The following is an 18,622-nucleotide window of genomic DNA, read 5'->3' as shown; positions in this document are numbered from 1 at the left end:
ATGTCTTCACTATTATTCTACAATGTAAAAAATAGTAAAATAAAGAAAAACCCTTGAATGAGTATGTGTCATAACTTTTGACTGGCAGTATATATTTGTTTTACGTTCATCCAACTCGGAATTCAAAGTTGGAAACTCGGGCAACTTCCAAGAGCTCAGATTTTCCAACCTAAAGATCCCTGGTGTCATGATTTGACATAGTTTTTTTCTGAGTTCCCAGTTGTCTTGAACGCACCATAAGATCTGGCAGGCATCAGTAAGGCCTGGGCAGAGGAACATGCCCAAGGTGAGCGGACTGTCAGCCAAAGAAAGAACATAGACCTACTACTGTCACATCACCTCTCAGAGAGAGATGGACATCAGAATGAATAACAATCTGTATAAAGAAGGATACTCAAAATAGCCATCAGTCTTTTTGGTCTGTTTTTTATGGACACTACATTTTGCATGCCTTTTCAGATAGAACTGACAGTAGTTGTCATGCCGGTAATTTCTTGTGGTTTATGGTAATTTGATGATGATGTGAATGGTTGTGTGAGCTGTGCCATTGCAGTATGGTTGTGGTAGGCTGTCATATTGTTGTCATTTAATTAGTATTTAAAATACTAGAATAGGCATGAACCTTCTTATGATGGGATAAAGATCAGCCATTTTGGTCAGGAAGTTGGTCAACCATGGTTTGCCAGTGCTGTGATAAGATATTGTATAAAATAATTAATTTGAAGAATATATCTGCACTGTATGTTTGTTAGCTAGCTAGCCAGCCAGTTTTAGAGGAATGAATCCATAAAGTTTTCAAATTAACTGCCAATATGCCAACATTCCATTCAAACATTGCAGTCAATCCACAGCCATACACTGGCTGAAATCAGTTGATGATAGGACTTACACAAGTTATAAATGCAACAAGTACTGATATTGTATCATACAACAGCACTCACAACTTTCCAATAAATAAAAGATTGAGACGTTTATGGTTTGTTTACATATATCCTTATAGGCAATGTATACAGACAATTGGTATAAAACACATATAAACTGTATTTATAATTATATTACAATATTTTAGGTTGACAATAATTCAATTAGACTATTTCTGATATATCACATGCCTTACTTTTATTTTCCTGCATAGGTAAAATCAGGATCATGCCTCTACTGCCATTCATTCCAATTAGACCGGTTTGGATATCTCCCTGAGCAACCATAATAGCAGCCATTTTTGAGGGTTTATAACATAGGCCCTCTAGTAATTTGATAGGATCTCTATGGTTGTTGTTGTTGCCCAAGTATAGGCTAATTGCCCCTTGGGGATAAATGAAGTTTTTTTAATTGAAATATATATTTTTAAATTACTCTGGGCCCTAATCTTAAATCATGCTTGAATTTGATACATTATGAATATTCCTTTCTAGAACACGATCATTTGTCAAAATCATATGTAGGAAGAATGTATCTGCACTGTATGTTTGCTAGCTAGCTAGCCAGCCAATTTTAGAGGAATGAATCCATAAAGTTTTCAAATTAACTGCCAATATGCCATCTTTCCATTCAAACAATGCAGTCAAGCCACAGCCATACACTAGCTGAAATCAGTTGATGATATGACTTACACAAGTGCAACAGAAGAAGGAAGGAACTGGAGAGATGGCATCCCTCGAGGAGGCAAGAAAGAGATTTTGATGCGGAAAAGTGGAATATTTAGGAGTCTTTAATTGGATTTCGGAGGAGGAATGGAGGGAAAAAGAGAGGAAGAAGAGGTTGAAGAGAACGAGGGAGGCAGAGGTTGAGTCTCAATCTGTTGAAGATGGCGAAAAAGAGGGAGGAGGTGCGTCGAAGAAGATTGGTGTGAGCCATACGCCAGACCGAGTTCTTGAGGTGAAATGGAAGTGAATGAGCGCAAGTTAAGTGAGGTGGAATTTGTGGTAAAGAGCGCGGAGCCCAAGATTGGAATCAATGTACATGATGAAGAAGAATCTGGTCCAATAGGAGTGACATTATTGGAGAAAGTGGATCCTTGCCTTTTGGCGGATACATTTGTGGTTTTAGGGTGGGTTGGAAAGGAGTTGGGTGTAGTTGAATCAGTGAAGGTAACCTGTAGTGGACTTATGATATTTATTTGGGTTTTCTTCTGCCCAGAGGGAGTGGGTGCTCTATGTCACGCAATTTGGGTCAAGATCTGTTTCTTGCTTTGCGCTTAGGAATAGGGCACCATTGAAAGGAGTGATTTCTGGGTAGCGTTAAGTGTGGAGGTGGAGCAATTGAAGATGAAGATTCCTGGTGTTTGTGAAGCCCGCCGTTTGGTGCGACACAGACCCTGTGGTGAGCTTGGTGAAACAGAGGAGTCACTGTCAGTCCTTTTGAGTTTTGAGTTGAGTCTTTATCTCACAAAGTCATTTTAGGATATATCAATTATCCTGTTAGAGCTTGTGTGCCGAATCCACTCCGGTGTTTCAGGTGCAACGTTTATGGTCATGTTGCAGCACTGTGTAGGAGGGAGAATCCTAGATGTGGGAAGTGTGCAGGAGGGCATGGGACAGAGGATTGTGTAGTTTTGGTGGATAAAGTAGTGTGTGCCAACTGTAGGGGTGGCCATGTTGCTGGGGTTCGGAAGTGTCCGGTGTGAGAGATGCAGGTTGAGGTGGCCAGAGACAGAGTAGTGCAGAATGTGTCGTAATCTGAGGCAGTGAAGAAAAAAGAGGAGGAGGGGTCAAGGGTGAGGGATACTGAGAGGATCCCTGTGAGTAGTAGATCTGTGCCAGCACAGAGGGATAGGCCAAATAGTAAAATATGCTTCAGTAAGGTTGGCTTCTTAGCGTTCATACCAATGTACTGCAGAAATTAAACTTAATCACAGAAAAAATATGTTGTTGTGGCAGCTGCAGAGAAGTATTTTGGTGTACGAGATTTGACTTCAGAAGAGTTACAGGGTGTGTTGCGTGGTGGTGTCCTGTCCTCCCAGGCCATTGGCATGGTGCAGGAGCAGATAGGGTCAAAGTAGGGGAATGGGGTACCTTAATTTTTAAATGTTCCCCCTTTTCCCATTTTGTATAACACAGTATAATGGATTGATATTATAGTCCAGTTGGGGGAGGTAATGCAACATTTTGGATGCCAACCGCCATTAAACCCCAAAGAAGAAGAAGAACTGTGTGGTTAAACTGTGCTCCCAATTCGTCCTTTGGCTAGTTCTGTCTGAATCGGGGATTGATTAACGTGGTCTGATGAAAGCAGGGGACTCAGGAAATGTTGCAAACTCAATTCGATTGTAGCTGTTTTCTACAGGGAAACAAACTTCAGTCAGCTGATATCCTACAGAAAAGTGTTACATTGTTGCGATGTTGCGGTTACCATAGGCCGACTTGCCATTTAATCGCTTTTGTTCCGAGTGTGAAGATTGTCCTGCGTGTCACGGTTTCGGCCGAGGCTGCCTCTCTTCCTTGCTCGGGCAGGCTTCGGCGTTCGTCGTCTCCGGAATACTAGCTGCCACCGTTGCATGTTTCTATGTTCGTTTGCTTTTGTCTGATTGTTGTTACACCTGTTATCGTTTAGTGTAATTAGTGTCCTATAAGTTCTCGTTGTGTTTGTCTAGTGTTGTGTGTGATTGTTTTCACTGTCGTGCGTATTGCTTGTGTCTATACAGTTTGCTCGGTTGAGCTGCTCTTCATTTGTATTTTGGAGTATTTTGTCGCACGTGTTTAGTGCGGCCGTTTTATTTTCGCCTGCGTGCGGAGTTTCTCGCCTCAGGGCATTGATTTTCGTGCTGTGTTTATTGCTAAACCACTAAAGTCTTTTGGACTTACTTTGTGCGTCCTGCGCCTGATTCCACCACCACACCCACCTACAGCTACACTGACAGAATCACACACCACCAAGAATGGAATCAGCAGGAGCCGCAGCAGCACAGGCGACGCTGGAGGACAGGGTCCGCGAGCAGAATGACCAGATCCTGCGGATGGGGTCCGCACTGCAGGAGGTGATCACCACCATCCGAGGCTGGGAGACCCGAGGGACACCTCCACCACCATCTTCCCTGCCCGCACCATCGGCAAGTCAGCCCATTCCCGCCCCGGAACCCAGAGGAGTTCGACTCTCGCTCCCGAGGGCCTACGATGGGACCGCTGCCGGGTGTCAGGGATTCCTTCTCCAGGTGGAGCTTTACCTGGCCACCGTGCACCCGGCGCCCTCGGGACACGAGAGCGTGTCCGCCCTGATCTCCTGCCTTTCCGGTAAGGCGTTGGAATGGGCCAACGCAGAGTGGAGGAGAATAGACGCTACCACCATCACATACGACGAGTTCTCCCGCCGCTTCAGGGCGGTGTTTGACCATCCCCCGGAGGGGAAAGTGGCGGGGGAGCGTCTGTTCTGCCTCCGGCAGGGGAAGAGGAGTGCCCAGGAGTTCGCCTTAGAATTCCGTACTCTAGCGGCGGATGCAGGGTGGAATGAGCGGGCCCTCATCGATCACTACCGATGTAGTCTACGTGAGGACGTCCGTAGGGAGCTGGCCTGTAGGGACACCAGCCTCTCGTTCGACCAGTTGGTCGACATGTCCATCAGGCTGGATACCCTGCTAGCTACCCGCGGACGTTCCGAGGGGGGTCCGTCCATTTCACCCTCCAGCGCCTCCGAGCCGTGCCCCATGGAGCTCGGGGGCGCTGGCGCTAGAGAGAGGAGGGGTCGGATTACGAGGGGTCCATCTCCTGCACCAACTGTGGTCGGGGAGGACACACCGCGGCTAGGTGCTGGGGATGGCCTCCTAGGGGAGAAGACGACAGGTCCCGCACTGGGGAGTCCTTCCAGGTGAGTAGGCGCCCCACTCACCCAGAGCTCTCTGTTGCACACTTCTGTATACCTGTGCGTTTTCCACAGGTAGCACCTCATTCCCAGCATAAGGCGCTGGTAGATTCAGGCGCGGCTGGGAATTTTGTTGATAAGAAATTTTGTTTAGCCTTAGGGATTCCCCTTCTCCCTGTTGACGTCCCCTTCCCCGTTCATGCCCTAGATAGCCGTCCGTTGGGTGCGGGCTTGATCAGGGAGGTCACGGCGCCACTTAGGATGTGTGCGCAGGGGGGTCATCAGGAGATGATCCAGCTATTTCTGATCGACTCGCCTGCGTATCCGGTGGTGCTGGGCATGCCCTGGTTGAGTACCCATAACCCATCTATTTCGTGGCAGGAGAGGGCTCTGATGGAGTGGTCTGCCCAGTGTGTGGGTCGATGTTTAGGCGTTTCCGTAGGGGCTACCTCGGTGGAGAGTCCAAACCAGGTGCCCGCATTGCACGTTCCCCCTGAGTATGGGGATTTGGCTATTGTGTTCAGTAAGTCGAGGGCGACGCATTTGCCTCCCCATAGGCAGGGAGATTGTGCGATAGACCTCCAGGCAGGAGCTGCGCTCCCACGGAGCCATGTGTATCCTCTGTCTCAGGAGGAGAAGAGAGCTATGGAGACTTACATAGACGAATCTCTGAGACAAGGATACATACGGCCCTCCACTTCCCCTGCGTCCTCGAGTTTCTTTTTTGTGAAGAAAAAGGATGGTGGGTTACGCCCGTGCATTGATCACCGTGGTCTCAATCAGATCACGGTGAAGTACAGTTATCCACTCCCGCTGATTGCGACCATGACGGAGTCATTGCACGGGGCGCGTTTCTTCACTAAATTAGATCTCAGGAGCGCGTACAACTTGGTGCGCATTAGGGGGGGCGATGAATGGAAGACAGCCTTTAGTACCACCTCGGGCCATTACGAGTATCTTGTCATGCCATACGGGTTGATGAACGCTCCTTCAGTTTTCCAATCATTCGTGGATGAGATCTTCAGGGACATGCAGGGGCAGGGGGTGGTCGTGTACATAGATGACATTCTCGTGTACTCGCCTACCCGAGTCGAGCATGTGGCCCTGGTGCGCCGAGTGTTGCGGAGGCTGTTGGAGCACGACCTGTATGTCAAGGCAGAGAAGTGTCTGTTCTTCCAGGAGTCGGTCTCCTTTTTGGGTTATCAGTTGTCTGCGTCAGGGGTGAAGATGGAGGTAGACCGGGTGTCAGCCGTGCGTAATTGGCAAACGCCAACCACTGTGAAGGAGGTGCAGCAGTTTTTGGGGTTTGCGAATTACTACCGGAGGTTTATCCGGGGTTTTGGACAGGTGGCAGCTCCCATAACGTCTCTTTTGAAGGGGGGTACGGTGCGTCTGCAGTGGTCAGCCGAGGCGGACAGGGCGTTTGGGAGGCTGAAGGACCTGTTTACCTCGGCCCCGGTGCTGGCGCATCCGGATCCCTCTTTGCCATTTCAGGTAGAGGTGGACGCGTCAGAGGCCGGTATAGGAGCCGTGCTTTCGCAACGGTCCGGCGCGCCACCTAAACTCCGCCCCTGTGCCTTTTATTCCAAGAAGCTCAGTCCGGCGGAGCGAAACTATGACGTAGGGGACAGGGAGCTGTTAGCCGTGGTACAGGCCCTAAAGGTGTGGAGGCACTGGCTTGAGGGGGCTCAACACCCTTTCCTCATTTTGACGGACCACCGTAACCTGGAGTACATCCGGGCAGCGAGGAGGCTGAACCCTCGCCAGGCGAGGTGGAATATGTTTTTGACCCGGTTCACATTTAAGATCACGTACATCCCTGGGTCACAGAACGGTAAGGCAGACGCACTGTCTCGGCGGTATGACACGGAGGAGAGGTCCGTGGAGCCCACTCCCATACTGCCGGAGTCTTGTCTGGTGGCACCGGTAGTGTGGGAGGTCGATGCTGAACTCGAGCGGGCGTTACGCACCGACCCTAGTCCACCTCAATGCCCGGAGGGTCGGAAGTACGTTCCGCTCGAGGTTCGGGATCGATTGATCTATTGGGCTCACACGTCACCCTCCTCTGGACACCCTGGTATTGGCCGGACAGTGCACTGTCTTAGTGCCAAGTACTGGTGGCCCACGTTGGCGAGGGATGTGAGGGTTTATGTTTCCTCCTGCTCGGTGTGCGCCCAGTGTAAGGCGCCTAGACATCTGCCTAGGGGTAAGTTACTACCCCTGCCCGTTCCACAACGACCATGGTCTCACCTCTCGGTGGATTTCCTCACTGACCTTCCTCCTTCACAGGGGAATACCACTATACTGGTCGTTGTGGACCGGTTTTCTAAGGCCTGTCGTTTGCTCCCTATGCCGGGCCTTCCTACTGCCCTGCAAACCGCCGAAGCACTATTCACCCATGTGTTCCGGCACTACGGGGTACCCGAGGATATTGTGTCTGATCGAGGTCCCCAATTTACCTCCAGAGTCTGGAGAGCTTTTATGGAGCGGTTGGGGGTCTCGGTGAGCCTCACCTCGGGTTACCACCCGGAGAGTAATGGGCAGGTGGAACGTGTGAACCAGGATGTGGGTAGGTTTCTTAGAACATACTGCCAGGACCGGCCGGAGGAGTGGGCAAGGTACGTTCCCTGGGCCGAAATGGCCCAGAATTCCCTACGCCATTCCTCCACTAACCTAACCCCTTTCCAATGTGTGTTAGGTTACCAGCCGGTTCTGGCACCTTGGCAGCAGAGCCAGATCGAGGCTCCTGCGGTGGATGAGTGGGTCCCTCACTGCGATCTCCACCGCAGTGAGGGACCGGTGTACGCACCTGGTGATCGAGTCTGGCTCTCTACCAGAAACCTGCCCCTCCGCCTGCCCTGTCGGAAACTGGGTCGGCGGTTTGTAGGGCCATTTAAAGTCCTGAGAAGGTTGAACGAGGTGTGTTACAAATTACAACTGCCTGTTGAGTATAAAAGTATTAACCCCTCGTTCCATGTGTCTCTTCTCAGGCCGGTGGTAGCTGGCCCACTCCAAGAAAGTGAGATCAGGGAGACTCCTCCGCCCCCATTGGACATCGAGGGGGCACCGGCCTACTCCGTGCGGTCCATCTTGGATTCGAGACGTCGGATGGGGGGTCTCCAATATCTAGTGGAGTGGGAGGGGTACGGCCCGGAGGAACGGTGCTGGGTGCCGAGGAGAGACATTTTGGACCCGTCTCTCCTGACGGAATTCCATCGTGGGCACCCGACGCACCCTGCTCCGCGTCCTCCTGGTCGTCCCCGAGGCCGGAGTCGGCGCACGTCTGGAGCCGCGCGTCAAGGGGGGGGTACTGTCACGGTTTCGGCCGAGGCTGCCTCTCTTCCTTGCTCGGGCAGGCTTCGGCGTTCGTCGTCTCCGGAATACTAGCTGCCACCGTTGCATGTTTCTATGTTCGTTTGCTTTTGTCTGATTGTTGTTACACCTGTTATCGTTTAGTGTAATTAGTGTCCTATAAGTTCTCGTTGTGTTTGTCTAGTGTTGTGTGTGATTGTTTTCACTGTCGTGCGTATTGCTTGTGTCTATACAGTTTGCTCGGTTGAGCTGCTCTCCATTTGTATTTTGGAGTATTTTGTCGCACGTGTTTAGTGCACCCGTTTTATTTTCGCCTGCGTGCGGAGTTTCTCGCCTCAGGGCATTGATTTTCATGCTGTGTTTATTGCTAAACCACTAAAGTCTTTTGGACTTACTTTGTGCGTCCTGCGCCTGATTCCACCACCACACCCACCTACAGCTACACTGACACTGCGGTGATCGTGTGCTACTACTCTTTTTATTATTATTATTTTTATTCATTTTTTAGGGGGGAAATCAGCTTCAATATTCCAGATATATTGTGGCTTCTATCAATGTAATTGTCTGCATAATTTCCAATCCCTAAATTTTTTGGGGTTGCAAATAATATTTCTATATACAGTACCAGTCAAAAGTTTGGACACACCTACTCATTCAAGGGTTTTTCTTTATTTTTAAAAATTTTTACATTGTAGAATAATAGTGAAGACATCAAAACTATGAAATAATACATATGGAATCATGTAGTAACCAAAAAAAGTGTTAAACAAATCAAAATATATTTGAGATTTGAGATTCTTCAAAGTAGCCACCCTTTGCCTTGATGACAGCTTTGCACACTCTTGGCATTCTCTCAACCAGCTTCATGAGGTAGTCACCTGGAATGCATTTCAATTAACAGGTGTACCTTGTTAAAAGTTAATTTGTGGAATTTCTTTCCTTTTTAATGCGTTTGAGCCAATCAGTTGTGTTGTGACAAGGTAGGGGTGGTTTACAGAAGATAGCCCTGTTTGGTAAAAGACCAAGTCATATTACGGCAAGAACAGCTCAAATAAGCAAAGAGAAACGACAGTCTATCATTACTTTAAGACATGAAGGTCAGTCAACCCGGCAAGTTTCTTCAAGAGCAGTCGCAAAAACCATCAAGCGCTATGATGAATCTGGCTCTCATGAGGATCGCCACAGGATTTGAAGACCCAGAGTTACCTCTGCTGCAGAGGATAAGTTCATTAGAGTTAACTATACCTCAGATTGCAGCCCAAATAAATGCTTCACAGAGTTCAAGTAACAGACACATCTCAACCAACTGTTCAGAGTAGACTGCATGAATCAGGCCTTCATGGTCGAATTGCTGCAAAGAAACCACTACTAAAGGACACCAATAAGAAGCAGAGACTTGCTTGGGCCAAGAAACACGAGCAATGGGCATTAGACCGTTGGAAATATGTCCTTTGATCTGATGAGTCCAAATTTGAGATTTTGGGTTCCAACCGCCTTGTCTTTGTGAGACGCAGAGTAGGTGAACGGATGATCTTCCACATGTGTGGTTCTCACCGTGAAGCATGGAGGAGGAGGTGTGATGTGGGGGTGCTTTGCTGGTGACACTGTCTGTGATTTATTTAGAATTCAAGGCACACTTAACCAGCATGGCTACCACAGCATTCTGCAGCAATACACCATCCCATCTGGTTTGCGCTTAGTGGGACTATCATTTGTTTTTCAACAGGACAATGACCCAAAACACACCTCCAGGTTGTGTAAGGGCAATTTGACCAAGAAGGTGAGTGATGGAGTGCTGCATCAGATGACCTGGCCTCCACAATCACCCGACCTCAACCCAATTGAGATGGTTTGGTATGAGTTGGACCGCAGAGTGAAGGAAAAGCAGCCAACAAGTGCTCAGTATATGTGGGAACTCCTTCAAGACTGTTGGAAAAGCATTCCTCATGAAGCTGGTTGAGAGAATGCCAAGAGTGTGCAAAGCTGTCATCAAGGCAATGGGTGGCTATTTGAAGAAGTTTTGATGTCTTCACTATTATTCTATAAAGAAAAACCATTGAATAAGTAGGTGTGTCCAAACTTTTACTGGTAGTGTATATATATATATATATTTTTAATCAATTTTAGAATAAGGCTGTAACGTAACTAAATGTGGGAAGATTCAAGGGGTCTGAATACTCTCCGAATGCACTGTATGTTATTTTAAATATGTATATATTTTATATTTTTTCCTTTATTGTTTTCCCCTAACCCTACCACCCCTCCCCTAATTGGAGTAAACTAATGGACAACAACACTTAGGCTTCTACTTCCAGCTTATACAGTACCAGTCAACATTTTGGACACCTACTCATTCCAGGGTTTTTCTTTATTTTTACTATTTTCTACATTGTAGGAAAAACATTCCTCATGAAGCTGGTTGAGAGAATGCCAAGAGTGTGCAAAGCTGTCATCACGGCAAAGGGTGGCTACTTTGAAGAATCTAAAATAGAACATATATTTTTATTTGTTTAACACTTTTTTGTTTACTACATGATTCCATATGTGTTATTTCATAGTTTTGATATCTTCACTATTATTCTACAATGTAGAAAATAGTAAAAAATAAAGAAAAACCCTTGAATGAGTAGGTGTGGCCAAACTTTTGACTGGTACTGTACATGCTACATACATTTAACGGATGCAATATATTTTACATTAGTAAAATAATAATATATTTTGTTTGTTTTTTGTCCCATCCTTCAGCTATCCTCAACCCCTCCAATCTATCTCTGAACACCATCCACTTTTGAATTCTATTTGCCATATATTTTTCAACTGTGCTGTGATATTTCAAAAATGTTCTCATAATTTCTACAGTTTGTAAATTAAAGATAAACATTTTTGCCAAGAGTATTAATTATTACATTATTGATCGATTGACTATGACTTTTCAAATCACCCAGCAGTGCCATTTGAAGAGTTAGCTCCAGGTAAATGTTGCAATTCTTCAGCCATTCCTGAACTTGCGACCTGCTACATATGGACAGTACCAAAATGAATGATCTAATGATTCTGTCTCTTTGCAGCAAAATCTGCAGAGCTGGGATGGTTGTCTCCCCCATATACAGTATATAACATTATAATGGTTGCAAGAATTTTGTATAACATTAAAAACTCTACGTTTTGAATCCGGCGTCGTTTTGTGTATCAGTTCATAAACTATGTGCCATAGAATCGGTACATCGAAAGTCTCTTTCCAACTATTTTCCAATCTGTATGGCACTGCTGTACATTTTTTGGTCCTTAAATGAAACTGGTATACTTTTTTATTTATCACAAATTTTTTAAACCAATTTTGGTCTTTAATGCAAGGCCGACAGACAAGTTCCTTACTTTCTCCCCCTTCCACTTGCCTTTTCCATTTTTGCGGTAATGCTGCAATTAGTTGGTTGTAATTTTGGATAGAGCAGACGTTTCCATATATTTGTGTTAGCTGCAGGTGTGACATAACTTCACCAGTCTTATTTATGATCTAATTTACAAAGATTATACAGTTTTTAAATTTGTTTTCCAAAACTAATGTTTTTAAAAAAAATCAATTAGTATATTTGAGTTTAACCATAATATTTGCTGTAATATTTGTTCTGTCTTTTCTGGTGGATTAAACTGAAATTGCAAGCAACTTTCTATGGCTTGACCGAGTTTGGGAAACCCTGCAATACATAATATAGTACACTTATCCTAATTTGGTTGTAATCCAGAGAGGTTAGAAAAATTATCTAGATCCTCTATGAGCCTGTGGAGGGATCCAAATTGTGGATTTAAAAGAACACATGAATCATCAGCGTACAATGAGACCTTTGTTTTTAAGCCCTGGATTTCTAGCTCCTTGATATTATTGTTGGATCTGATTTTAATAGCTAACATTTTGATGGCCATAATAAATAGACATGCCAATACTGGTCAACCTTGTTTTACTCCTCTTGACAGTTTAATACTTTCTGAGAAGTACCATTATATACTATTTTACACACGCTACTACTCTTTGTTGACACCGCAGACTCGCTGCCTCCAGCTGTCAAAACAACAGGCCTTTGTCATGTTAGAACAGCAAAAGAGAAAAGTTTACGGACTTTCACATTGAGTAACTACTCTGTTTTACACTGTGGGCTCTCCAAAGTGATTTCCCAGTCGCGTTCAGAAAATTCAGCCGCACGTAAGTACGTAGAACTACTTAGAGAGCTACGCAAACAAACCTCCGTCGGATCTGTTGCGTAGACTGTGTAGGTCTAGGGTGCTTTCAAGACAACTGGGAACTTGGAAAAACACTTGATCAAATCTTGATGTCAGTGATCTTCAGGTCAAAAATTCGGAGCTCTAGAAAGATGCCAGTGTTTCCGACTTGGAATTCCGAGTTGGATCAGGATGACCGTTCAAAACGATTTTCCCCAGTCGGAACTCGTTTCTTTCAGAGTTCCTGTAGTTGTCTTGAACGCACTGAAGTCGGAAGTCAGAGATTTCTGAGTTCCCAGTGGTTTTGAATTGTGGCATAGGTTTTGGATTGTGGGAATTGGTGCAGGGATTTCTTTAACTTTGGGATTGAAATATCGCACTAATGTAGTTCAGCTCTTGTGTGAAGAGGACTTCAAGCAGACTGGAAGATATGGTGCTGCCATTCAAGTTAGCAGAGACCTTGTTCAGCAGATAAAGGTACAGGTATTTGGAGTTTTTTAAATCCTGAACTGGTTAAGTTTAACGTCATAACATTCCGTTTATTGGTGCATGCAGCTCAACCTCATCATGTTTAAACATGTTCATTTTATAATCTGTCTGTATCTCTGTCCATCACCTCTTTCTTGCTTGGTGTGACAGGATGAGGTTGGGGCTCCAGGGCTGGTGGTCTGTGTATCTGTGGATGGCACTCAAGTCTGGTGTGAAGGTTGGTGCAATGCAGTACTTTTAGGTTCACTGTAGTAGATGTGATATACTTACTCCTCATATGTTCAGAAATTAATACAATGCATAATGCTGCTGTTTCAGACATGCTCCTAACTAACTGATGTCCATGTTGAAGGACTTGGCTATGCTGACTTGGAAAATTGTGTGCCATGTGGCCCAGAGACGGTGCTGAGGATCGCCAGCATCAGTAAACCCCTAACTAGCAGCTGTGGGAGGAGGGGAAGCTGGACCTAGATGCCCCTGTCCAGAAATACATCCCTGAGTTCAGGGAGAAGATGTAAGTTGAGTTCCTGAGAAGTTACATGAAATATACATTCTATCAAACAAACATGATCCTCTCACCTTGAACTCTCTTTTCCCACCAGTGTCAATATTTTGATTTTGATTTATCAAAGTTCTGTCTTTTCTCTTTGATTTCCAGGTGACTATAACCCCACGGCTGATTCTCTCACCTGAGTGGCATACGGCACTAGAAGAAGGATGCTAATAAGTGAGGGAGGACAGGGAGAAGGCCAAATGACCTTTGAAACTGCCTGGTAAAGAGGAAAATAACTAATCTTATTTCAAAGAGAAACCAAAGACAGAGGACAGCAGCACCATGTGCAAGGAAACCAAATAGGGCCAGAAGAAAAAAGAATTTGTGCAAGATGAGTACTACCTGAAAGACAGCTTTGACAGGGTCATTCAAGCCGTGAATCTTTTCAAGGACGATCCTCTTTCAAACCTGGTAGGTGCCATGTAAGAGTTGTGGCTGTCAATCAAATCAACAAATTGAATCCTATGTGTATGTAAATGAATTGACATGAAAGTAAACTTGGTTTTGTCATCTGCAGGCACCACTTTCTTGTACTCAACCCACACCTTCACCCTCCTCAGTGTCGTGGTGGCGAGAGCTGCAGGCCAGCGTTTGCTGGATCACATAATGAAGATGTTCAGGTAACTGGGCATCCTCAACACTGTGACCAATCTCCACAGCATGTTACATTCAGTGGTAACTTGGTGTAAGATAAGCTTGGCTTTTGAATTCTGAGTATTTTTTCAGATGTTTTACAAGTTTTGCACTTTTTGTTGCAGGTTTTATCATTTCAATAAGAAAGGACGCACAGTAAACTGCCCTTACGTGGATAACTCCTATAAGTGGGCAGGAGGTGGCTTTCTCTCCACTGTGGGAGACCTGCTCCTGTTTGGGAATGCTCTGCTCTACAACTACCAAGTGGCCTACCTGAAGGACGGCACAGACCTCCTGCCTGGCTTCCTCAAACCAGAGACAGCCCAGGCTCTGTGGGCATGGTGGACAAGACAGAGGCCTCCTGGGATAAGGGCTGTATGGGCTGTATGCACAGGTCTGGCTGGTGGTGGAGAAGGAGCAGAAGTACAGCCAGTGCAGGAGCCACAGACATTATATCTCACATACAGGGGGTGCCATGGAGGCCAGCAGTGCCCAGCAGCCCAAAGGACTGACTACAGCCCTACCTCAGGGAATAGTGGTGACCATCATCACTAACATGCAGTCTGTGGGACTCGACAGCACAGCACTGAAGATCGCCCATGAGTTTGACAAAGCCAGAGGCTAATGAGAGTTAATACTTAAAACTACCACAAAGTATCAATGCACTGCAATATTGTTTCCGATGGATGAATGATTTATCAACAGCATTAATTTGTATATTTGAATTTGAAACTGCATTTATACGTCTGCCTGTTTTTTTGTAAAAAAAAAAAAAAAATACAGTGTTCAACATTGGTGTGGATTGAATAATAAGTAATTAATTTGGTATTAATGTTGTAAATCTTGATGAAAATAAGTGACAACCATTCTCACCTTTGTGCAATTGACAGACTACTCACCACTAGGTGGCAGCAGTCTACTGCTTTTCTATAAATAGGAACCAGTGACTTCTGAAGTCACACAATGAAGGGTATTTTCTCATTTGGGAAAAAGTCCGACCTATCTCCTCCCTCCTCTCTTATCTGTGACCCGGAAACCGATAAGTGGTCGAAGAGTGGGTCAATTCGTTAGTAGGCAAACGGAAGACAGTCCTCCCCTCCTCGATAGCCTCCTTTTGGCAAGGAAGCATAAGTGTATTCTACCACGGAAGTTTTGATATCTGCCACACCTCCAGCTGTGTGAAAGCATGCACACATTTAAAAACGATATGCTACTGATCCTTTTATCTATATAATGTCTTACACAACTAACTTAATTTGTATTTATCACTTTACACATTTATTTTGGGATCCACCCCATCAACGTCATTTGCCTAATGACACGCGAGTGGAGAAGGAGCTTCTGGGCTTGTTTGACATTGCAGCAGACAGTGCAGGCGACTGCCAACTTACTCACCTTGCATCACAAATAACCACTCATTACCTTTGAACTTTTCAAAAGGAGGCGAGAGAGGACGAATGAGAGAGGGGGCAGGAGTTGAGCAAATCTAATTGAGAAAAGGCCAAGATCTCAATTGCAAACTCCTCGCGTCCTCTCGCCTCATCTCCTCAAAAACCATTTGAGGAGAAGGTCAGCGGGACAGGATCTCTGGATTTACTCATCCAATGGGTTTTGAGAAGGAGATGAGGAGAGAGTACGCGAGGAGTATGCAATTGAGATCTTCCCACAGTCTTTTTAATACTGATAAGTACCTCAATTGTTTAATCTACTTTCTCTCTACTTCAGCAAATCAATTGTAGGTCATGCTTGGTGGAAAGAGCATGATGTTATTGAGAGACTTGAAACTAAGTCAAGTCTAATGATAGTCAGCCGTTTGCATTAGGTCTTAAGTACTGTCTGATCAAATTGTTGGGGTCGTCTCCTGAATCGAAATGGCATTGACCCCAACCCTAGTTTCCCTCATTACTACCTGTCACATTTATAAAACACCTCCGTGGCAGAGGGGTAAATGGGGGTGGTCTTCTTGAGCCATGAATACATGAACGTGACTCCAAGTATTTCATATGAGATGAGGGACCCTTAGCACCATCTGTTGGTTGAGGTCTCACGTGCATCTGAAATGGAACTGGTGACATTTATGGAGATTATATTATCTGAATTATCTATGATTCAGACTCATTGATGAACCTCCCATGAATGCCAGTACCCCAATGTAAACCATTGTATTTATAGCGGAAATTATAATCCTTACTTATAGCTCAATTACATTACTTCAATAGACTTCATTGACATTGATTACTGAAGAAAACACAATGCGTTGTTTCCTCATACACAATCACATGATTTCTTATTGTGATTTTGATATCGCAAATGATGTACACTTTCTATATTCATTAAATAATACAAGGAAGTTGCTTACTGTAACTAATACTCACTTCATGTTTGACTTTTATGAAAGTTGCACAAATACAGTACCAGTCAAAAGTTTTGACACACCTACTCATTCAAGGGTTTTTATTTATTTTTACTATTTTCTACATTGTAGAATAATAGTGAAGACATCAAAACTATGAAATAACACATATGGAATCATGTAGTAACCAAATAAGTGTTAAACTAATCAGAATATATTTTATATTTGAGATTCGTCAAAGTAGCCACCCTTTGTCTTGATAACAGCTTTGGACACTCATGGCATTCTCTCAACCAGCTTTATGAGGTAGTCACCTGGAATGCATTTCAATTAACAGGTGTGCCTTCTTAAAAGGTCATTTGTGGAATTTCTTTCCTTCTTAATGTGTTTGAGCCAATCAGTTGTGTTGTGACAAGGTAGGGGGGGTATACAGAAGATAGCCCTATTTCGTAAAAGACCAAGTCCATATTATGGCAAGAACAGCTCAAATAAGCAAAGAGAAACGACAGTCCATCATTACTTTAAGACATGCAGGTCAGTCAATCCGGAAAATATCAAGAACTTTTAAAGTTTCTTCAACTGCAGTCGCAAAAGCCATCAAGCGCTATGATGAAACTGGAGGAAGACACAGAGTTACCTCTGCTGCAGAGGATAAGTTCATTAGAGTTAACTGCACCTCAAATTGCAGCCCAAATAAATGCTTCACAGAGTTCAAGTAACAGGCACATCTCAACATCAACTGTTCAGAGGAGAATCAGGCCTTCATGGTCGAATTGCTGCAAAGAAACCACTACTAAAGGACACCAATAATAAGAAGAGACTTGATGGGCCAAGAAACACAAGCAATGGACATTAGACCGATGGAAATATGTCCTTTGGTCTGATGTGTCCAAATTTGAGATTTTTGTTTCCAACCCCGTGTCTTTGTGAGACGCAGAGTAGGTGAATGGATGATCTCCGCATGTGTGGTTCCCACCGTGAAGCATGGAGGAGGAGGTGTGATGGTGTGGGGGTGCTTTGCTGGTTACACTGTCAGTGGTTTATTTAGAATTCAAGGCACACTTAACCACCATGGCTACCACAGCATTCTGCAGCGATACGCCATCCCATCTGGTTTGCGCTTAGTGGGACTATCATTTGTTTTTCAACAGGACAATGGCCCAAAACACACCTCCAGGCTTTGTAAGGGCTATTTGACCAAGGAGAGTGATGGAGTGCTGCATCAGATGACCTGGCCTCCACAATCACCTGACCTCAACCCAATTGAGATGGTTTGGGATGAGTTGGACCGCAGAGTGAAGGAAAAGCAGCCAATAAGTGCTCAGCATATGTGGGGAATGTTGGAAAAGCATTCCTCATGAAGCTGGTTGAGAGAATGCCAAGAGTGTGCAAAGCTGTCATCAAGGCAAAGGGTGGCTACTTTGAAGAATCTAAAATCTAAAATATATTTTGATTTGTTTAACACTTTTTTGGTTACTACATGATTCCATATGTGTTATTTCATAGTTTTGATGTCTTCGCTATTATTCTACAATGTAGAAAATAGTAAAAAATAAAGAAAAACCCTTAAATGAGTAGGTGTGTCCAAACTTTTGACTGGTACTGTATATTTATACAGTGGGGAAAAAAGTATTTAGTCAGCCACCAATTGTGCAAGTTCTCCCACTTAAAAAGATGAGAGAGGCCTGTAATTTTCATCATAGGTACACGTCAACTATGACAGACAAATTGAGAAAAAGAAATCCAGAAAATCACATTGTAGGATTTTTTATGAATTTATTTGCAAATTATGGTGGAAAATAAGTATTTGGTCACCTACAAACAAGCAAGATTTCTGTCTCTCACAGACCTGTAACTTCTTCTTTAAGAGGCTCCTCTGTCCTCCACTCATTACCTGCATTAATGGCACCTGTTTGAACTTGTTATCAGTATAAAAGACACCTGTCCACAACCTCAAACAGTCACACTCCAAACTCCACTATGGCCAAGACCAAAGAGCTGTCAAAGGACACCAGAAACAAAATTGTAGACCTGCACCAGGCTGGGAAGACTGAATCTGCAATAGGTAAGCAGCTTGGTTTGAAGAAATCAACTGTGGGAGCAATTATTAGGAAATGGAAGACATACAAGACCACTGATAATCTCCCTCGATCTGGGGCTCCACGCAAGATCTCACCCCGTGGGGTCAAAATGATCACAAGAACGGTGAGCAAAAATCCCAGAACCACATGGGGGGACCTAATGAATGACCTGCAGAGAGCTGGGACCAAAGT

At 44.8% G+C, this 18,622-nt stretch overlaps 1 pseudogene across 1 annotated transcript; it reads left to right on the top strand.

Annotated features, from left to right (window-relative positions):
- The first annotated feature begins 1,883 nt into the window (after nt 1-1,883).
- On the top strand, nt 1,884-14,621 carry LOC311137513 (serine beta-lactamase-like protein LACTB, mitochondrial; annotated as a pseudogene). The gene is made up of 7 exons: nt 1,884-1,908; nt 12,728-12,804; nt 12,961-13,027; nt 13,163-13,324; nt 13,456-13,778; nt 13,881-14,046; nt 14,122-14,621. The product of its transcript is annotated as a serine beta-lactamase-like protein LACTB, mitochondrial (transcript).
- The last annotated feature ends 4,001 nt before the right edge of the window (nt 14,622-18,622 follow it).

Source organism: Coregonus lavaretus (genome assembly GCF_964263955.1).
Source record: "Coregonus lavaretus genome assembly, chromosome: 11".
NCBI classification, from domain to species: Eukaryota; Metazoa; Chordata; class Actinopteri; order Salmoniformes; family Salmonidae; genus Coregonus; species Coregonus lavaretus.
The sequence above is the reverse complement of the archived record's forward strand: the minus strand, read 5'-3'. Positions and strand labels throughout refer to the sequence as shown.